The sequence below is a fragment of the Lygodium microphyllum genome, chromosome 1 (assembly GCF_053477565.2).
Source record: "Lygodium microphyllum isolate KBCC chromosome 1, Lygodium_microphyllum_v1.1.10, whole genome shotgun sequence".
Taxonomy (NCBI): domain Eukaryota; kingdom Viridiplantae; phylum Streptophyta; class Polypodiopsida; order Schizaeales; family Lygodiaceae; genus Lygodium; species Lygodium microphyllum.
In genome coordinates this window covers 45,789,137-45,805,913 of record NC_141135.1, presented here as the reverse complement: position 1 = coordinate 45,805,913, position 16,777 = coordinate 45,789,137, and the positions used below count along the sequence as shown (strand labels likewise).

At 47.4% G+C, this 16,777-nt stretch overlaps 1 protein-coding gene across 2 annotated transcripts in view; it reads left to right on the top strand.

The window, feature by feature from the left end:
* SETH2 (UDP-Glycosyltransferase superfamily protein) overlaps positions 1-16,777 on the top strand; it is a 115,633-nt gene that overhangs the window by 615 nt on the left and 98,241 nt on the right. The window lies entirely within an intron of this gene.

Here is a 16,777-nt window from a genome sequence, read left to right as displayed (position 1 = left end):
CTATCTAAACAGTGCAAAGCACAGTGCAAAATGATGTACAAAACAATGTTAATGTAGGGAAAAGAGGGGATTGGATGGACCATTAAATGATTAGATGATGGGCTGCTACATGTGTTAAGGATACAACCATGTGGCACAACCCTATCTAACTCCATAAAGTCATGATTGGTAGGTCTAATATGTGTTGAGCTTGGAAATCTCAAGGAGGAGCTGACCCAAGTAACAAGTTTCTCATAGAGAGATGGTCTCAGTGGTACCATCGAAAAGAGTTCAATACTTTGCCTTGACCATAGTAGGCGCCACCATCTCCTGCTTATAGCTAGCCCAAGAGATGGGTGCTATGTCCAAGGTGTAAAGGTAGCTGCCATGGGAATGTTGGGTGTCAAAATTTCTTGTCTAACCAGAACTAGTGTACCCCTATAAGCATAAACCATGACTATAAGTTAGTCAATAATTATAGATACACCTTAAATATCTTAACACATAAATACAAGTAATCCAATGAGACATTCTAGGTATATAAAGACAAGTAATCCAATGAGACATTCTAGGTGTATTAAAATTGTTAGAGATTGGCATTTCTTGGACACGTAGTTTTAGATCTGAGCAATTTCTTCACAATTGTTCTAAGTATTCCACGTGGCAGTCAATCATACAGCAGGTGGTAGGGAGTGCAGATGCCACGTGGTACGGTCTACTGCAATCAGTTAGTGTAGGTTGGACAACTGCTGTCCAATTGGCTGTAATCAACCTGCATTATTTATGGGATTTTTCTTGGCTTGTTTATTGGCCTTGATTTTAGTAGTCTCCAATAGTTGTTTTCTCAAATTTTAGGCTGCAAACCGTGGAGACTACCCTTGGGATTGACGGAGACTGAGATCTTCAAGGTGGAGACACGTGGATATTCTCTCTGCACCCTTGTATATTTCTGCCTCGCTTTGTTCACTCTTTATCTTGGTCATTTGCTTCTGCTTTGCTTTACGTTGACATGGTATCAGAGCATTGAAGGGCTGATCTAGGGTGGACCCATTTGAAGAGAAAATTTCAGCGTTCAAGTGCGAGCAATAGGGCTACGCATCAAAACAAGGTTGAGGCGAGCGTGGGTGTGGAGAAAAGAGAAGATTTGTTGAAGTTGCTACTGGTTTTTATTGTTAGAGAAGGAAGAAGGCTGTATTTTGGGCCTTCAAGTGCAGATTTTTCATTTTCATCACCTTTGATGGGTGAAGAAGGAGCGGGATAAGCGAACAAGAGTCCTAGTAGGCTATATTCTGACAGTCGGAGGGGACCGCTTTTTGTGGTTTGTGCAAGCATTGTAGGTGAAGAGGTCTTCTGAGGCTGAGATAGAGTTTCAGGCGATCATGGACCGGAAGGTGCCCGCCGGAAGGTGCCCGTCTTATCGGCTCTTCCATTAGATCAAAAGCTCGACGGTGAGAATTACCACATTTGGCTGGTCATGATGCTTGCTATTCTGGAGTTCTATGATTTGGCAGAGCTTGTTACAGAGGCTATTCATTGTCCTTCTTTGCGAGACGAGTCCCGACTCTCTTCTAGTGATAAGGTGGAGTTGGCAAGGACTCAAGTACATTGGGATAAACTCAATGCTTGTTTTTATTTTTCTCATGTACAATAACCATTCTCTCTCATATTGAGCATTTGACGTTGGCCCGGGTGATATGGCTAGAGCTTGATCAGATGTGCAATTGGATGACCGTCATGAAGCGAGTTTCTTTGGAAGTGCGGATGTGGACCATGAGTGTCAACAAGTCATTTTCTATGCAAAACCATATCAACAAGCTGAGGCAGCTTCAGATGCAAGTTCAAAATGTAGGAAATGTGATCACTTTTGAAGACTTCTTTCATAGTTACGGCTCCATTTTAATGGTTTTTATTCCGCCTTGATTGCTTTAGGGCGGTCTAAGACTCTTCAGCGAGAAGAGTTGGTTCCTATGGTCTTGGACCAAGAGGAGCAATTGAAAGGAACCAATGCTTCTAAATCTAAGGCCTTGGTTGGTCAGTCCTCTCAGAAGAGGGGAAGGACCAAAAGAAGAAGAAGGAGGACAAATCTAAGAAGGACAAAGAAAAGGAGTCTACTTGTCACATGTGTGGCAAAACAGATCATCGGAAGAAGGATTGCCCGACAAGGAGAAGAAGGAGAAGGAGAAATCTTCAAAGGATTCCAGAGCGGTAGTTGCTCCCTCATCACCTGCTTTCCTTCTCTTGGAGGTGGTTGAGGATTCGACCCTGACGGATTCTGATGTTGCGTTGATGTCCCTATACACTCGGGAGTGGATTGTTGACAGTGGTGCCTTCCGACAAATGACTTCTTTAGCAGGTGTTGCTCATTTGCGGCCTTCGCATGGCTAGATTCTTATTGATGACAGTTCGTCTATTCCTATACAGGGACGGGGAGACATGCATCTTATTCCAGATGGTTGAGGTGGTGCCCATACATCCGAGGTACTCTATGTGCCGGCCTTGGGATACTATATTCTTTCAGTGCACAAGATTTATGCTCTTGGCCTCTCGGTCAAATTTGATGTGGATTTCTTTCGGATTCTTGATCATGCATTGAGACATGTTCTTTCTTGAGGTTATGAGGAGAATGGAGTCTACAAGTTGCGGTCTTCTTTTGCCTTGAATTCTCCTTTTCTTACCTCACAAACTCAGTCCGAGCTTTGGCATGCTCGGTTTGGCCATCTTAATTATGACTACCTTTGGAAGGTGTCAAAGGGAGAGCTTGTTCGAGGTTTGCCGGATATTGTGGTGAGCGAGTAGCCTTGTGTATCTTGCATCTGTGGGAAGTAGACTTGTGATATTGTTCCTAGCAAGGCTTCAAGGCGGTCTTCAGCACCCTTGGAGCTTGTTTCTATTGATCTTTGTGGACCGATGAGGATGGAGTCCCTTTGTGGGAGCTTGTATTTCATGCTAATTGTGGATGATTACAACAGGATGACATGGGCTTATTTCTTGAAGCTGAAGTCAGAGGTTTTCTCCAACTTTAAGGATAGATCGCTCTTTGAGGAGAATTGATCGGGCTAGAAGCTGAAGACCTTACGATTAGATAAGGGCGGAGACTTTGTTTCTAATGAGCTTGCTCGTTTTTGTGCAAATCGTGGTATTCACCAGGAGTTTGGCAATACAAACACCCCTCAGGAGAATGGTATCTTGGAGCAAAAGAATTGCATCGTGATCAAGCTGGCCGTACCATGATGGAGCATCGTTAGACACGTTAGTGTCTATGGGCTGAGGCTATCGCTACCGTAGTTTACATCCTTAATCGTTCCCCTATTTCCGTTGTTGTTGGTATGACTCCCTACGAGATGTACTTTGGGTCTAAGCTAGATGTTTCTTATTTCACAGTTTTGGGGTGTGATGCCTATGTTTACATCCCGAAGATACAGTGTAGCAAATTTAAAGCGGCTTTCAAACAACAGGTGTTTGGGGGCTATAACTCGTAGTCTCAAGGCTACCAATTGTATGATCTTGTTAAGTGTGATGTCTACACGAGCCGTGATGTTCAGTTTGTGGAAGTTCCAGCCTTAAGAGGGGGGTGAGGAACACCCTACTCTCGGAGTTTCCGGTGATAGCTGGGCACCGACAACCGTTCCTTTGGAGCGTGTGCCTCTTGAGGACTCTTCTTTGGATGAGGAGCTTAGTTCTCCGTCATTGGATTCACCGATTGCTTCCTCGCCATTGGTGGGTCTTCCTAAAACTTCAGCAGATGGTGAGCGATGAGGTGAGATCCGGCCTCCTTCTTGTTGGGCTCGTGACATTTTTCGTGAAGTAGGGATTGAGGGGGTCCTTGAGGAGTGGCAGCCGCAAGATGGCCCATGGTGTTCTTGGAGAAACCAAGCACATCACACTGAGCTTGTTTACACTAATTATTGTTTGATGACTCGTGTCATGCAGGATGGGGAGTCCACTTCGATGAAGGAGACTTTACATCATTATCATTGGTGGAAAGCAATAGAGCAGGAGCTGGAGTCGATTGAGAGGAATGACACTTGGTTTCTCGTACCGAAGCCTCCTCATAAGAAGATCATTGGAGTCAAATGGGTCTTCAAGACCAAGTGCTGCAGTGATGGCACATTGGACAAGCACAAGGTCTGCCTTGTTGCTAAAAGTTTTGCACAGGGCCCAGGTATTGATTTCCAGGATACTTTTGCCCCACGGCTCAGATGGCTACTATTCACTCAGTTCTTGCCTTGGCTAGCTACAGGAGATGGCCGGTCTATGAGTTGGATGTAAAGTTTGCCTTCTACCGTGTCCAGGATCTAAGGCGGGGTGTTAGAGATTGGCATTCCTTGGACACACAGTTTTAGATCTGAGCAGTTTCTCTATAGTTGTACTAGGCAATCCATGTGGCAGTCAGTCCATACAGCATGCGGCAGGGAGTGGAGGTGACATGTGGCACAGTTGGCTAGGTTTTTTGCAATTGGTCAGTGCAAGTCGTGGACATGTACTGTCGAGTTGGCTGCATTAAAGTATTTACGGATTTTAGGTTGTAGACCATGGAGATTGCCCTCGGGGCTGATGGAGACTGAGATCTTTGAGATGGAGATATACATAGATATTCTCTTTGGACTTGTGTATATTTCTTCATCCTTATACAACATTCTTCACTGCAGATTTTTTGTGTTTCACTGTCTCTCTCTCTCTCTCTCCACTCTTTGTCTTGGTCATTTGCTTCCGCATTGCTTCACTCTAACAAAACTATTAACTAAGCAAACTAATTGAGTATGAAACATTTGGCCTAATATGAATCAACCAAAGTAAGTAGTTTCCCTACAACAGAGTGATAGATGTGAGTATCAAAAGGTTGACTTCAGATATGCTTATGTAGATGGATAGTGGGATCAAGAGATGTGGCCATTGGCCGTGTCTGATCGATGCAAGTGTTCCACTAGTTATAGGGCGTACTTTTGTTGTGATAGAGAGATACTTTCCTCGAATCGAATAATCTTCATCTCCAAGAAATAAAACAACAAACTTAAATTGGTCATCTCGAATGTGGAGCAAAGCTTTGTCTTGATTTTTGTTATGGCTATAGAATCTAAGCAAGTGAGAAGTATATCATCAACATACAACAAGATATAGCGTTGACCCCCGCATGTTGCAAGTAAAATGTGGCTAATTGTATTACTCGAAAAGGTTGATTACAATGGAATGCTCATGCTCGACAGACTAGTTGAAGCTGGTGCAAGGTCATAAATAAATTATGTGTACAAGCCTCTCAAGGGGGTCTTGGGGGAATGGGGTCAAGAAGCTATTGGGGGGGGGGGGGGGGGGTGTATCACCATCTGGGGTTGCTTGCCTGTATCATGAAGAACAGAACCTGGCCACCCCAAGTGTGCATGAAGTGAAAACAAAGCTCCTGACGAGCTCGAGACTCGCCCTGTACCTGGTCCCATCGGCCACGGAGAGAGTGGATGATGGAGGTCCAAAGCTCTGCCAAAGTCGTCTGTACTGAAAGTCTCTCCTTGCCGAAAACCTCTTGACACCGCGCCTTCTAGATGTGCCATTCAGTAAGACTCCCTACGATCACCCATACCTCACAGCAGTTTGTTGTGGGCTCCAATACCTGGCGGATGGATAGAGCCTCTAAGCCGACCACTGTGCACGACCTAGCCTCAATGATGAAGATTGTGTTGTGCATCCCAGTCTCATACAAAAAGTGACAGCCCTGGCTGACTGCCTGCCAATAGAAAGCTCCCGGTGAGATACATCCAAGGTTAGGTGCTATACGGCGGAGGATGCGACATGCTTCTCTCCACATGAGCTGCGTTGCCTCAGATGACCAAAGGCAGTGCTTTGGCGTTTCCAGAAGCTGCTGTGTGCAACATTTACAACCTCCATCCTTCTGCATCTGGTCTAGCCAACTCCCCACCGCTAGGCCTCCATGTGCCAACAACCATAAGAAATATGATATCCTCCTTGGCCTCCAGCTGTCCATAGGCGACGCCAGAAAGTCCGCTGGAAAGCATTCGTGATGCTGTGCTCCGCCCAGTAACTGCTACGCGAAGGTGCCCAGTCCACATCCTCCTGCATTAGCATGTGTCTGCCAATCCTGGCTGTGTACTCCAGGAACCTCGGTGGCTTCTTGGCGAACGCAGTGGCTGGCCATAGCCACTCTCTAGGGTTCCACTCTAGCTCATCTAGTGGCCTGCTCTCCCATACCCTGAGGTGCCACTCCCGGAACTCCTCCCAGACCACATAAGGGTCCAAACACCATGTCTTCCCCTCATCCTGCTACCCTCTGTCAAGGACCAAACACCCCCCCTCTTGCATGGTGAAGAACGTCCCATGTGGGGGGCCGCCAACTCTGCTTGCCACGTGTAGGGGGATACGTGTTGGTGAAAACCTAGTAGCCCATATCCCACCAGGCTCTACCAGCTCTCGTATCGGGGGGGTCAAGCCACTCTTGAGGTATCATTGCATCAATCTCCCTTCTCCTCAACTCAACTCCTCTCTGGCAACCTAATGCCTGTTGCAACACCTCTTGGTCCACCATCCTATACACCTGCCATGTCTTGATGGTACGAGCCAAGCCGGCCTCCCAACCAGCCTGTTGGATGTGGGGGGGCTTGCCAATCTGTACCCCATCCCAATCTTTGACCTAGGGGTTCCAGATCAGCGGCTGGCGGTCTATCTCCTCCTGGCAACTTGGGGGGCTCTAAATTAGGCCCTTACGGAGGCCCTACCATACATGAAGTAGGCTGCAGAGGAAGGAGGATCTGGGGGCATGATCTGGGCCATCGTAAAGATCCATCTCAAAGATGGCCTCCAATCACCGCCAAGCCTCGGTCTACACTCCTAGAGACCCTCTTGCAATAGAACCTTCCATGTTTGCCCTCCTGGTGTGAGATTGCGGACCACTAGCTTGCCCAAAGGGCCAAACTTTGATACTTTGGGTCTATGATCCCAAGCCCTCCCTTGGATCGATGCCGGATGATGGTCGCCCACACCACCTTGGCATGAGAGTCCCTGGAACCGTTTGATCTGGCCAGAGAAAATTCCGTACTAGGTGGCGAAGCTGAACTACATAGAACGAGGAAAAGCACCAACACGAGGCAATGTACCAAGCTGTTGCTAGAAGGACCTGGTTAACCACCAGGGCTCGACCCCCTAGGGAAAGGTGAGTAGTACTCCAGTACGTCAGCTTCCGCCGAATAGAGTCGAGGATTGGAAGAAACTGTTGGGTAGGAGTGATGTCGAGTCCCACCTGGAACCTAAGGTAACGGATGGTCTGTCGTGTGCACACCCATCTAAATCCCAAGTGGACATTCTGCTCCATGCTAGAGTTCGGGTCTGTAAGGAAACCAAGTGACTTTTGCCAGTTGATTTTTGCTTCCGCTACAGTGCAAAACACCTCGAGAGATAGTCTCTCTCTCTCTAGTATTAGCTCATCGTCCTCTATGTAGAGTGCTATATCATGTGCATACTCTGAGTCTAAGAGCTCTGTCTCCTCTCTCATCGAAGTCAGAGGGCACGTTACCCGCTCACACGTGACGTGAGGAAGTGTGACATCGCCTTGCAAAGAGTAGCAACAAATACGGGGCCAGAGGGCAGCCCTGTCGAACTGATCTCTCTAGCTGAAACTCCTCCCCTTGCTTGCCATCTATGAGAACCTTGCTAGTAGCTGATCTGTAAAGTGCGGAGACCCTACGGATCCATGCTTGGAGGAAGCCCAACCTCACCATGGTGTCCTCTAAGAAGTCCCAGTCGACCCTATCATAGGCTTTCTCGAAATCGAGTAGTACCGCCAATCCCTGATCACTGTGCTGGGCCCACTTTGTTGCCTCAAAGAAGTAAAGACATTGTCTAGGATGCTCCGCTCGAAAGATAATGCTCAGATGTGGGACCTCAGCCCCAGCCCACGAGTTGATGTCCATCATGCAACTTGGCCACTGCTGGGAGAAGACTGCTAGTCCTCCTTCCCCATCCACTGGGAGATGTGGTCTGCTACTTAACTCTTCATCTCCTCTATTTGTGTCATCTTCTAGTCTCCTGTATGAGAGGTTTGAAGGAAGAAAGCATAGTTTGGTCCATCCGGTGGTGCTAGTATATGGACCTTGCCGCTCTTTGACTTGCGTATCATGAAGATTCCCACCTCCAGAAGTAATGGGAACTCTTTGCACTCCGTAACTCTCAGGTAAGACCATGGACCACTGCGAAAAAACACTTGTGGTAGCAGCTGTGCTTGTCTCGGGAAAGTGTGACGGGCGGCATGGACAGATGAGCTGGTAGTTGTATGGGGAGGGGGGAGCTAGGCTGTTGGTGAGTGGAGGATGTCGGCGTCTGGGGTTCCTCACCTCGTGTTGGGGAAGGGGGGATGGGTCACCTGTACTAGGCAGGGATCAGGGGGATTGATCGGCGGGGGGGATGGTGGGGAGGGGGAGGAATGAGGGATGGTGGGGTGGTTAGAGGCACAAGGTGGGTGTTGGGGGGGGGGGGGGGGAAACTGTGGGGAGGAGGGGGGGGGAGGGTGTGGGGGATGAGTGCCCTTGGGTGAGGTGGTCTGTGATGCCTCTGTGGAAGGTGGATGTGGAGTCCTGTGGTCTTGTCGAGTGGGACAAGGAGGGGGGGAGGGACCGTGTGGTGCTTTGCCGGGGGGGTGACACTCGCCCTCCTGCTCCCTGCTCCCATGGCTGTGTCTGAGGGGGTGGTTGTGGCCCCGCTTGCCGTCTCTCTTTGTGTCATCTCTAGACCCGTGTAAAGCCATCCGCGTCCACCTGTGGGCCTGTTCACGAAGCTGCCTTGGCTCCGAAGCATGTAAAATTTGTTGCATGATGCCCAAAGTCATGGCAACGTAGGCATTGCCCTGTCTGCCCAGTCACAATGACCTGTTGCCTGAAAGAGTGTCCGCTTGCCGTAATCTCCAGAAACTCTGGTATATTCTTTCTCTTTCACTGCCACCCGTATCTTTGGGACTCTTGCAGTTGCCACTATGTCCGCGAAGGATGCGGGAAGGACAATGCTGAAGAGCTGTCCAAAGTCCACTAACTGGTGATACTCTATCGCCAATCCGGGGAAGAGTAGGGTGATTGGATGTTTAAGAAATCTGTTGTGGAGCGCGGATGTCTCCACTGTGAAGCCACTGTACCAAGGAACCATGTAGATGACCCCCTTCGTGGAAGCATAGGGTGAGCTAGCCACTAGCTCACGGGTTGCGTTTGCCGAGGTAAGTCATACCATGAAGATCCCTTGACCCAATGAGAACCACCTCCATGATCTGTGCTATGCCAATGCGCAGTGTGGAGTGAAGCCAGGGATGGGAAGTGTCCTACAACCTGACCAAAGATCACTGTCTCTTTTAGCTCTAGCTCTGTGGCACGGACGGCTAAGAGCTGTTCCTCAGAGAGGACGATGCGCAAGGTGTTTGACTGTACCAAGGAACCATGTAGATGACCCCCTTCGTGGAAGCATAGGGTGAGCTAGCCACTAGCTCACAAGCTGCGTTTGCCGAGGTGAGTCATACCATGAAAATCCCTTGACCCATGAGAATTGCCTCCACGATCTACGCTGTGCCAATGCGCAGCATGGAGTGAAGCCAATCCCGAAGCTGAGCCTTGGATGGGGAGTGTCCTACGACATGACCAACGATTGCTATCTCTTTTAGCTCCACCTGTAACCGGCCTGTTCACTGGAAAGGGCGGTAGTGTACAACCAAAATACATAAATGCTTTCACCCAAATTACAGTCGTCCACCTTACCTGAACTTAAAGACACACAATCAAGAAGAAATACAGGAAGCTAGAATGCTCCTGTTGCAACACAGACACACTGTTGACCCCTAAGTTAGGCGTTCCTTGCAGTATTTCTTTATTTTTAAAAAGGAGAAAGTACAATGGGCTGTCTTTCACCTATTCTGGGTGAAATTTGACAGCATAACAGTACAATTACTGACCCAAAACAAGCAGACCAGGAGGGGAAACTCTGCCCAAGTCTGAAACTTCTGGTTGGAGTGCTGAATTGACCATTTCAGCCTGCTGTAGTTACTGGTTCAGACCTGTTCTGAAACCTGTTTTCAGTTCATACTGTTCCCTGCACTATTCAGCCCACTGTAATTACTGGTTCAGACCTGTTCTGAAACCTGTTTTCAGTTCATACTGCTCCCAGCATTGTTCTGCATCATTTGTGCCAAGTGCCCCTTGATTCTGACATCAATTTGGCTCTGAAATAACCTCTGAACAGTCCAAAAACAGTGCTGATTCAGTGCTGCTTCAGACATTTACTTGGTGAGGTTACCACCCTCACCTGTCCCTGCTGGGACAGCATACAACTGCTCCTGTTCCTGGAGAAAGGAGGCTCTTGCCTCATGCAAAAACAACATTTTCTACACAGCTGTACCTGAATCAGAAGAAAGGCCCTTGATTCTGCAGCATAACCATACTGTCAGGGAGAGAGAGAGAGAGTAGGAAGCAAGCTCAGCCCTCTGTGCATCATAGACAGGGTAGACCAGCTCTCAAGAGCTCTCCATCTGCAGCAATCCATCTCCCTTTCACAAAATGAGCCCCCCATGCATTGAAACTCGTTTTTGTGCTGCTCTTTCTCTCTCTTTTGGGAATTTATGCCCAAATTGTGACACATGGCATACATGTAACAATTTTCCTGTTTAAACCTTTCGGTCTAAAATTCTCCATCCTCGGTTCAAAATTTGACCTCGGCACTGACCAGAGGATTAATCCTCGTACAAAAATGAAGATAATGACGCGAACAGATTCTGGGGTCCAAAAATAGTAACTCCCTAAATTTTAGGAGTTGCTTCCATTGCATCCCTACTAGTCTTCTGACCATCTTTGCAGACTATGGCTACATCCAAATTTGTAATGTAGCTCAATTGAAAGTGAATTTCCACTGATGACCCCACATGGACTAATCTGTGGAAGATTTGTCCATCTTCACTTTGAACTAGTCTCTTCCAGGCTAGTTCTTCAACATACTTGTCCACATACACTTTCACAAGTCTCTTTCAGGCTTGTCAATCTACAGTGCCATCAGTCTCTTCCAGACTTGTACTGGACCTTAACTGTCCAATCTTGACTCACTAGACATTCCTGTCTATTTCACATACTGGCCGTGCAACTCAGGCGTTTAGATTTCAAGAGGGATCCTTCCAAAAAGAAAAACCAAATAAAATATATAATAAAGAAATCAACAAAAAGGTAATAGTTGTCACAGTCTTGTGACATACCTCCCTCTCGAAATCGCAAACGTCCTCGTTTGCATGAATGTCATACATGCTTCCAGCTAACCCAGTGAACTTACACTTGGCAGCACATATACAACACATACATGCTATCAGTCAACATTGTGTACTGAACACACTGTTAACACATGTATGTTCTAACTGTGAAACATGGCATACTATCATCACGTGACTCCACATCACTGTTTTCAGATATAGTGGCCGGTACACCACAATGATATCCCCATAGTGGCAGATTCTCATTTGATGACTCCACATCACCCTGACTAGAGATCTAGTGGCTGGTACATCAAAATGATATCCCCACTGAGTCAATTCACAAAATACATGCCCGATTGAGTAACCATTGTTACAACATGTATTCAATTCAATAGAAGTAAAAACTGTATTCTTGCAAGCAATACTAACTTCTTTAGCACTGAGAAAACCATATGGACACAATAAGTGTTAACTTGTACAAAATCTGTTTCTGTACATAATTTCTTTCTTGAGCAATTGTCACTTTGACAATCTATTTCAGCTTAGAGATACAAGGGGTCAAGGTAGGTTGCAAGCGAAATGCTTCAAGATAAAGTTCCAACACATTAGGTGACTCTGCAAGTTCACCTTCGTCCATCCACTTAGCATCTATAGCTGGATAGTTCTTGAACTTAACCAAATACCTTCTAGCAACCTTGCCTTTCACTTTCCTTTCCTTGTGTGCCAGTACCTGTTCTGGAACAAGAATTGCATCAAGTTCCTCAACTTTGGGCTGTTCCTCAGCTGGCATATCTTCTGGCACATCACCCACATAGGGTCTAAGAAGACTTACATGGAAAGCATTATGAATCTTCCAATTGTCAGGCAATTTCAGCCTATAGCTGACATCACTAATCTTCTCTATTACTTGAAAAGGCCCATAGTATCGCATACTAGGCTTAGTGAAAAGACTTTCCTTGCCTTTCCGCTTCTTTAAGCGTGCCTTTTCAAACCGCAATAGTACCCAATCACCAAGTGAAAATATCAATTCACGACGGTGATGATCAGCAGCTTTCTTTTGCTTTGCCTGAGTCCTTTCAAGGGCATGCTTAACTTTCTAATACATTTCACCCATACTCTGCACATACTGATCTGCCTGAAAGATCTTATCCTTTGTATGCAAAATGGGAGGAACCTTTTTACCACCTTCATCAATTTCAAAAGGGGCTTTGCCTGTTGACGAATGCACGGTATTATTGTATGTATACTCGACCAAAGGCAAATATTGCTCCCACTTTGACTTGTGCTTTGACACATGGCACTTAAGCAGATCCAAGACCGTAGAATTTGCCTCTTCTGACTGTCCATCAGTCTGTGGATGAAATGACGATGAGAATTTAAGCGTTGTGCCCATGTTCTCAAATATGCCTCTCCAGAATAGACTTGTCATCCGTGGATCACGGTCACTGACAATAGACTGTGGCATACCATGATACTTGAAGACATTGCACATAAACAAACGTGCCATTTGATCTGGTTTTATCTTCTTCCTGACAGGAATGAAATGAGCCTGTTTGCTAAATCTGCAAATAATAGTCCATATCCCATCATTTCTTGTCTGTGTCCTTGGAAGATCAAAGATAAAATCCATAGCTATGCTTTTCCATGGTTTATCCGGAATAGGCAATGGCTGTAAAAGCCCTGGTGCTTTTTGCTTGTCAAACTTGACCTTCTGGCAAATCAAACACTGCCGCACAAAAGCATCCACGTCTCTTCTCAAAGTAGGCCAATAAAAGAATGTCTCTATTGCATTGACTGTTGCATCAATACCACGATACCCTGCATATGGTGGAGAATGACTCTCTGTCATAACTTTCCGTCTCAATGGCATAGTCACACATAGTCTACCATGCATCAACATGAAACTATCCTTGAGAAGATAATGCTCATGACACCAGCTCTATGGCACGGACGGCTAAGAGCTGTTCCTTAGAGAGGATGACACGCAAGGTGTTTGACTGGGGGCTACTCGCAGAATGCATCAGGGTTTGACCAGAGGTTTCCGTTGTGTGTCCCTACTGAGAATCTACCAATCTCATTGCTATGTTGTCAAAGGGGGGAGTATTGCTGCAAATGGAGGGAGCAATGGGTAGGGGAGGGGGGGGGGGTGATGGCGAGGAGGGGGGGGATGCTGTTTTCCGGCGGTGGGGGAGGTGCTGGACTCCACGGATGGCCGGTTCCTGACGGAAACGCACGGGTGGGGCCGCAAGAAGGCAAGGGAGGTGGGGGCAGTTATGGGCGTGGGGTTGCGTAGGGGTTTCCTTGCTGTTAGTAGGGTAGGTGTGAGAAGGAGATTGCCTGGCGATGGGAGGAGGTTGCCTGGCAGCCAGCAGGGCGGGGGGGGGGGGGGGGGAAGTGCGATGGCGGGTAGGAGGGAGGAGGGTGCAATGGTAGGCAGGAGGGGGGGAGGCACGATAGGAGGGAGGGGGGAGGTGCGATGGTGAGCAACAGTGTGATGGTAGGGAGCGTTAGCTGCTATGATATACATACGACCGCTGTATATGTGGTGTGCACATAGAGATTTGGATCATAGGGGGTAGAATGGTATCCATGAGTTCGTAAGAACTTGTCCATTCTATGATACCGAGTCCTTGGTGCTTGCTTGAGCCCATAAAGAACTTTCCGTAAGCAAAATACCTTATCATTTCAGTCAGTGGAAGAAAAGCTAGGAGGTTGCTCCAGATAGACTTCCTCCTTCAAGTAATTGTTCTGAAAGGCACTTTTGATGTCCATTTGATAGATCGGTCAACCATGGCGAGTGACAAGTGTAACCAACAGAAGAAATGATGTCAATCGAGCGGTAGATGCGAAGATTTCTTCATAGTCAATGCTATGCTTTTACCTGAAGTCTTGCACTATAAGGTGAGCCTTGTATTTGTCTAAAGTACCATTAACCTTTAGCTTAGTCCTAAAAACCCACTTCATCCTAATGATCGGCTTTTGACACGGACGATCCGCCAATGTCTGAGTTCCATTTCGATTGATACTATCTAGATCCTTCTTCATGGCCTCATGCCACAGAGGGTTTTGGAGAGCCTCTTGCCAACCATCTGGCTCAGAATGTGCAAGGTAATTAGCTGTTAAAAATGATGCATATGAAGCTTGAGGGGCGAGCCGAGTAGACCTTCTAGGGTCTTTGTAGTGGAATCTGATGGAAGAATCCCCAAATCCCGCATGGTCTATTGGTACTAGCGAGGTAACGGTCCTTGTGGAGAGGGCCTAGGAGCTGAAGTATCTACAGGAAAGTTAGGAGTGGGCAGTAGACTCGGCTCAAAAGGCACGATCTCAAATGATGTGAGTGGAGGTGAGGATGTAGAGTCTGGTGTAAAAGATTGCATGATGTCCTTCTCATCAAAGATGACATCCCTCCGAACGATCACCTTCTTCATTCGAGAATTGAACAAATGGTAGGCTTTTGCTTCGGAAGAATAGCCCACAAAGATCAAGAGATCAACTTGAGGGGTGAGCTTTCCTATCTTGTCCTCAGGAGGGTGTGTATAAGTATGACTAGCGAAGACTCTGAAGTGAGAAACAATAGGTTGAGAGTCAAAAAATGCCTCATACGGAGTCTGTCTAGGGACCGCCACAATTGGTTAAGGATGTACTCCGAAGTGTTAATAACCTCAACCCAAAGGCGCTCAGGGAGCTCTGCTGCAAACAGCATAGAGCGTATCATATTCATGATTGTCCGGTTCCTACACTCTATGACTTCATTCTGTGCAGGGGGAGTTGGTAGAGATGAGGTGGTGTGCAATGCCCTGCTCTTGTAGAAACTCAGAGAACTTGGGAAGGTGAACTCGCCACTAGAATAATTCCTCATAGTACCCATATGACGACCAATTTGGTTTTGAACCAATAGCACCCAAGCATTGAAATAAGTAAAGGCATCTGACTTATGCTTGAGGAAGTACATTCACATGTACCTAGAGAAATCATCCACTATAAAAAAGTACAATGCGTCATTCAAGGCAGCAATGGATGTGGGACCACAAAGATCTGCATGAATGAGTCTAAGGGGTTCCTCAGCATAGGTGTGTCAGAGTGCAGCGGTGCGGAAGCGTAGGACTGAGAGAGAGAGAACGCAGAGAGAAAAGGGAGAGAAAGAGACAGTGTACAATGAAGATCTGCTGTATAAAGAATGCTGAATACAAAGATATACACGGGCGCAGTGCGCTGGACTGCGTGTCTCCACCTCGACGATGCGACCTGCTGTCCACCTCGAAGTCTGCTGCAGTCTGCACTGTCTGCTGTCTGAAATCTGTGAACAGAGACAGAAATCTGCACGGCACCGGTCTGTAATCTGCGACAGAGAATAGTGGCCAGACTGCTGAAAACGTCAGCAATAAATAGGCGAAAAATCACCTAGAACGGGGCTCAAAAATGGGGCGCAGCCTGATAAAAATGGCTGCAGGCAGTCGGACTGCCACGTGGCAGTCCGACTGCACAATCCGACTGTGCAGCTGGTCCGACTGCTGGACCAGCTGTGCTGCTGCCTAAAAAACAGGCTATGAACTCTAACACCCCCTCTCAGAGCCTGGACAGGGCAGAAGCCTGAGGGATCTGGAATGTTGCCGAAGTAGAGCCTGAGCAAGCGCCTTCGTAAACAAATCCGCAAGATTATCCTCCGTCTTGCAATACTCCACAGTGATGGTCTCATCCAGAAGCTTTTCTCGGATGAAGTGGTACTGGATCTCAATGTGCTTCGTCCGGGCATGAAAAACAGGGTTCCTTGCCAAGGCAATGCAACTCTCATTGTCACATCGCAGCAATGTAGGACGAGTCTGGGGGCACCCAAGCTCCTCCAACAATCTCCGAAGCCACACAACCTCGCATGTGGTGGAGGATGCGGCCCGATACTCCGCCTCAGTAGACGAAAGGGCTACCGTGGGCTGCTTCTTGCTACTCCATGAAATAACACCGCCACCCAAAGTAAAGCAGTAACCTGTTGTAGACCGCCTGTGGTCCACGTCACCGGCCCAATCCGAGTCGCTCCAACTTGCAAGTACAAGATCTGACCCATCTGTCCCTGCGGGGTAATGAATCCCCAAATCAGACGTCCCCCTCAGATACCGAAGTATCCTCTGAGCAGCCTGCCAATGCACCGTCTTAGGTTCACTCATGAACCCTGCCAAGAGCCCAACAGCAAAACATAGATCAACCCTCGTGTTGAGAAGCCAAATCAAGGACCCTATCAACTGTCGATAGCGGGAAGCATCCGCCAAAGGAGAAGCTGAGTGGGAAGTGGCCTTCCAGTTCGGATCCATAGGAGTAGAGAGGGCCCGACAATCTTCCATCTCAAAAGACACCAAGAGCTCCTGTACATATCTCTGTTGGGAGAGAAAAATCCCCCTCTGAGACTGATAAATCTCATGTCCTAAAAAGAAATGGAGTAGCCCCAAATCCGTCATCTCGAACGTCCGATATAAAGCTGACTTTGTCTCCTGGACCTGCTGTGCATCATCACCTGTGACAATCAAATCATCAACATATAATACAAACAGCACACAACCTTCCCCGGAAGTGTGAACATACAGCTGCGGATCGGCCTTG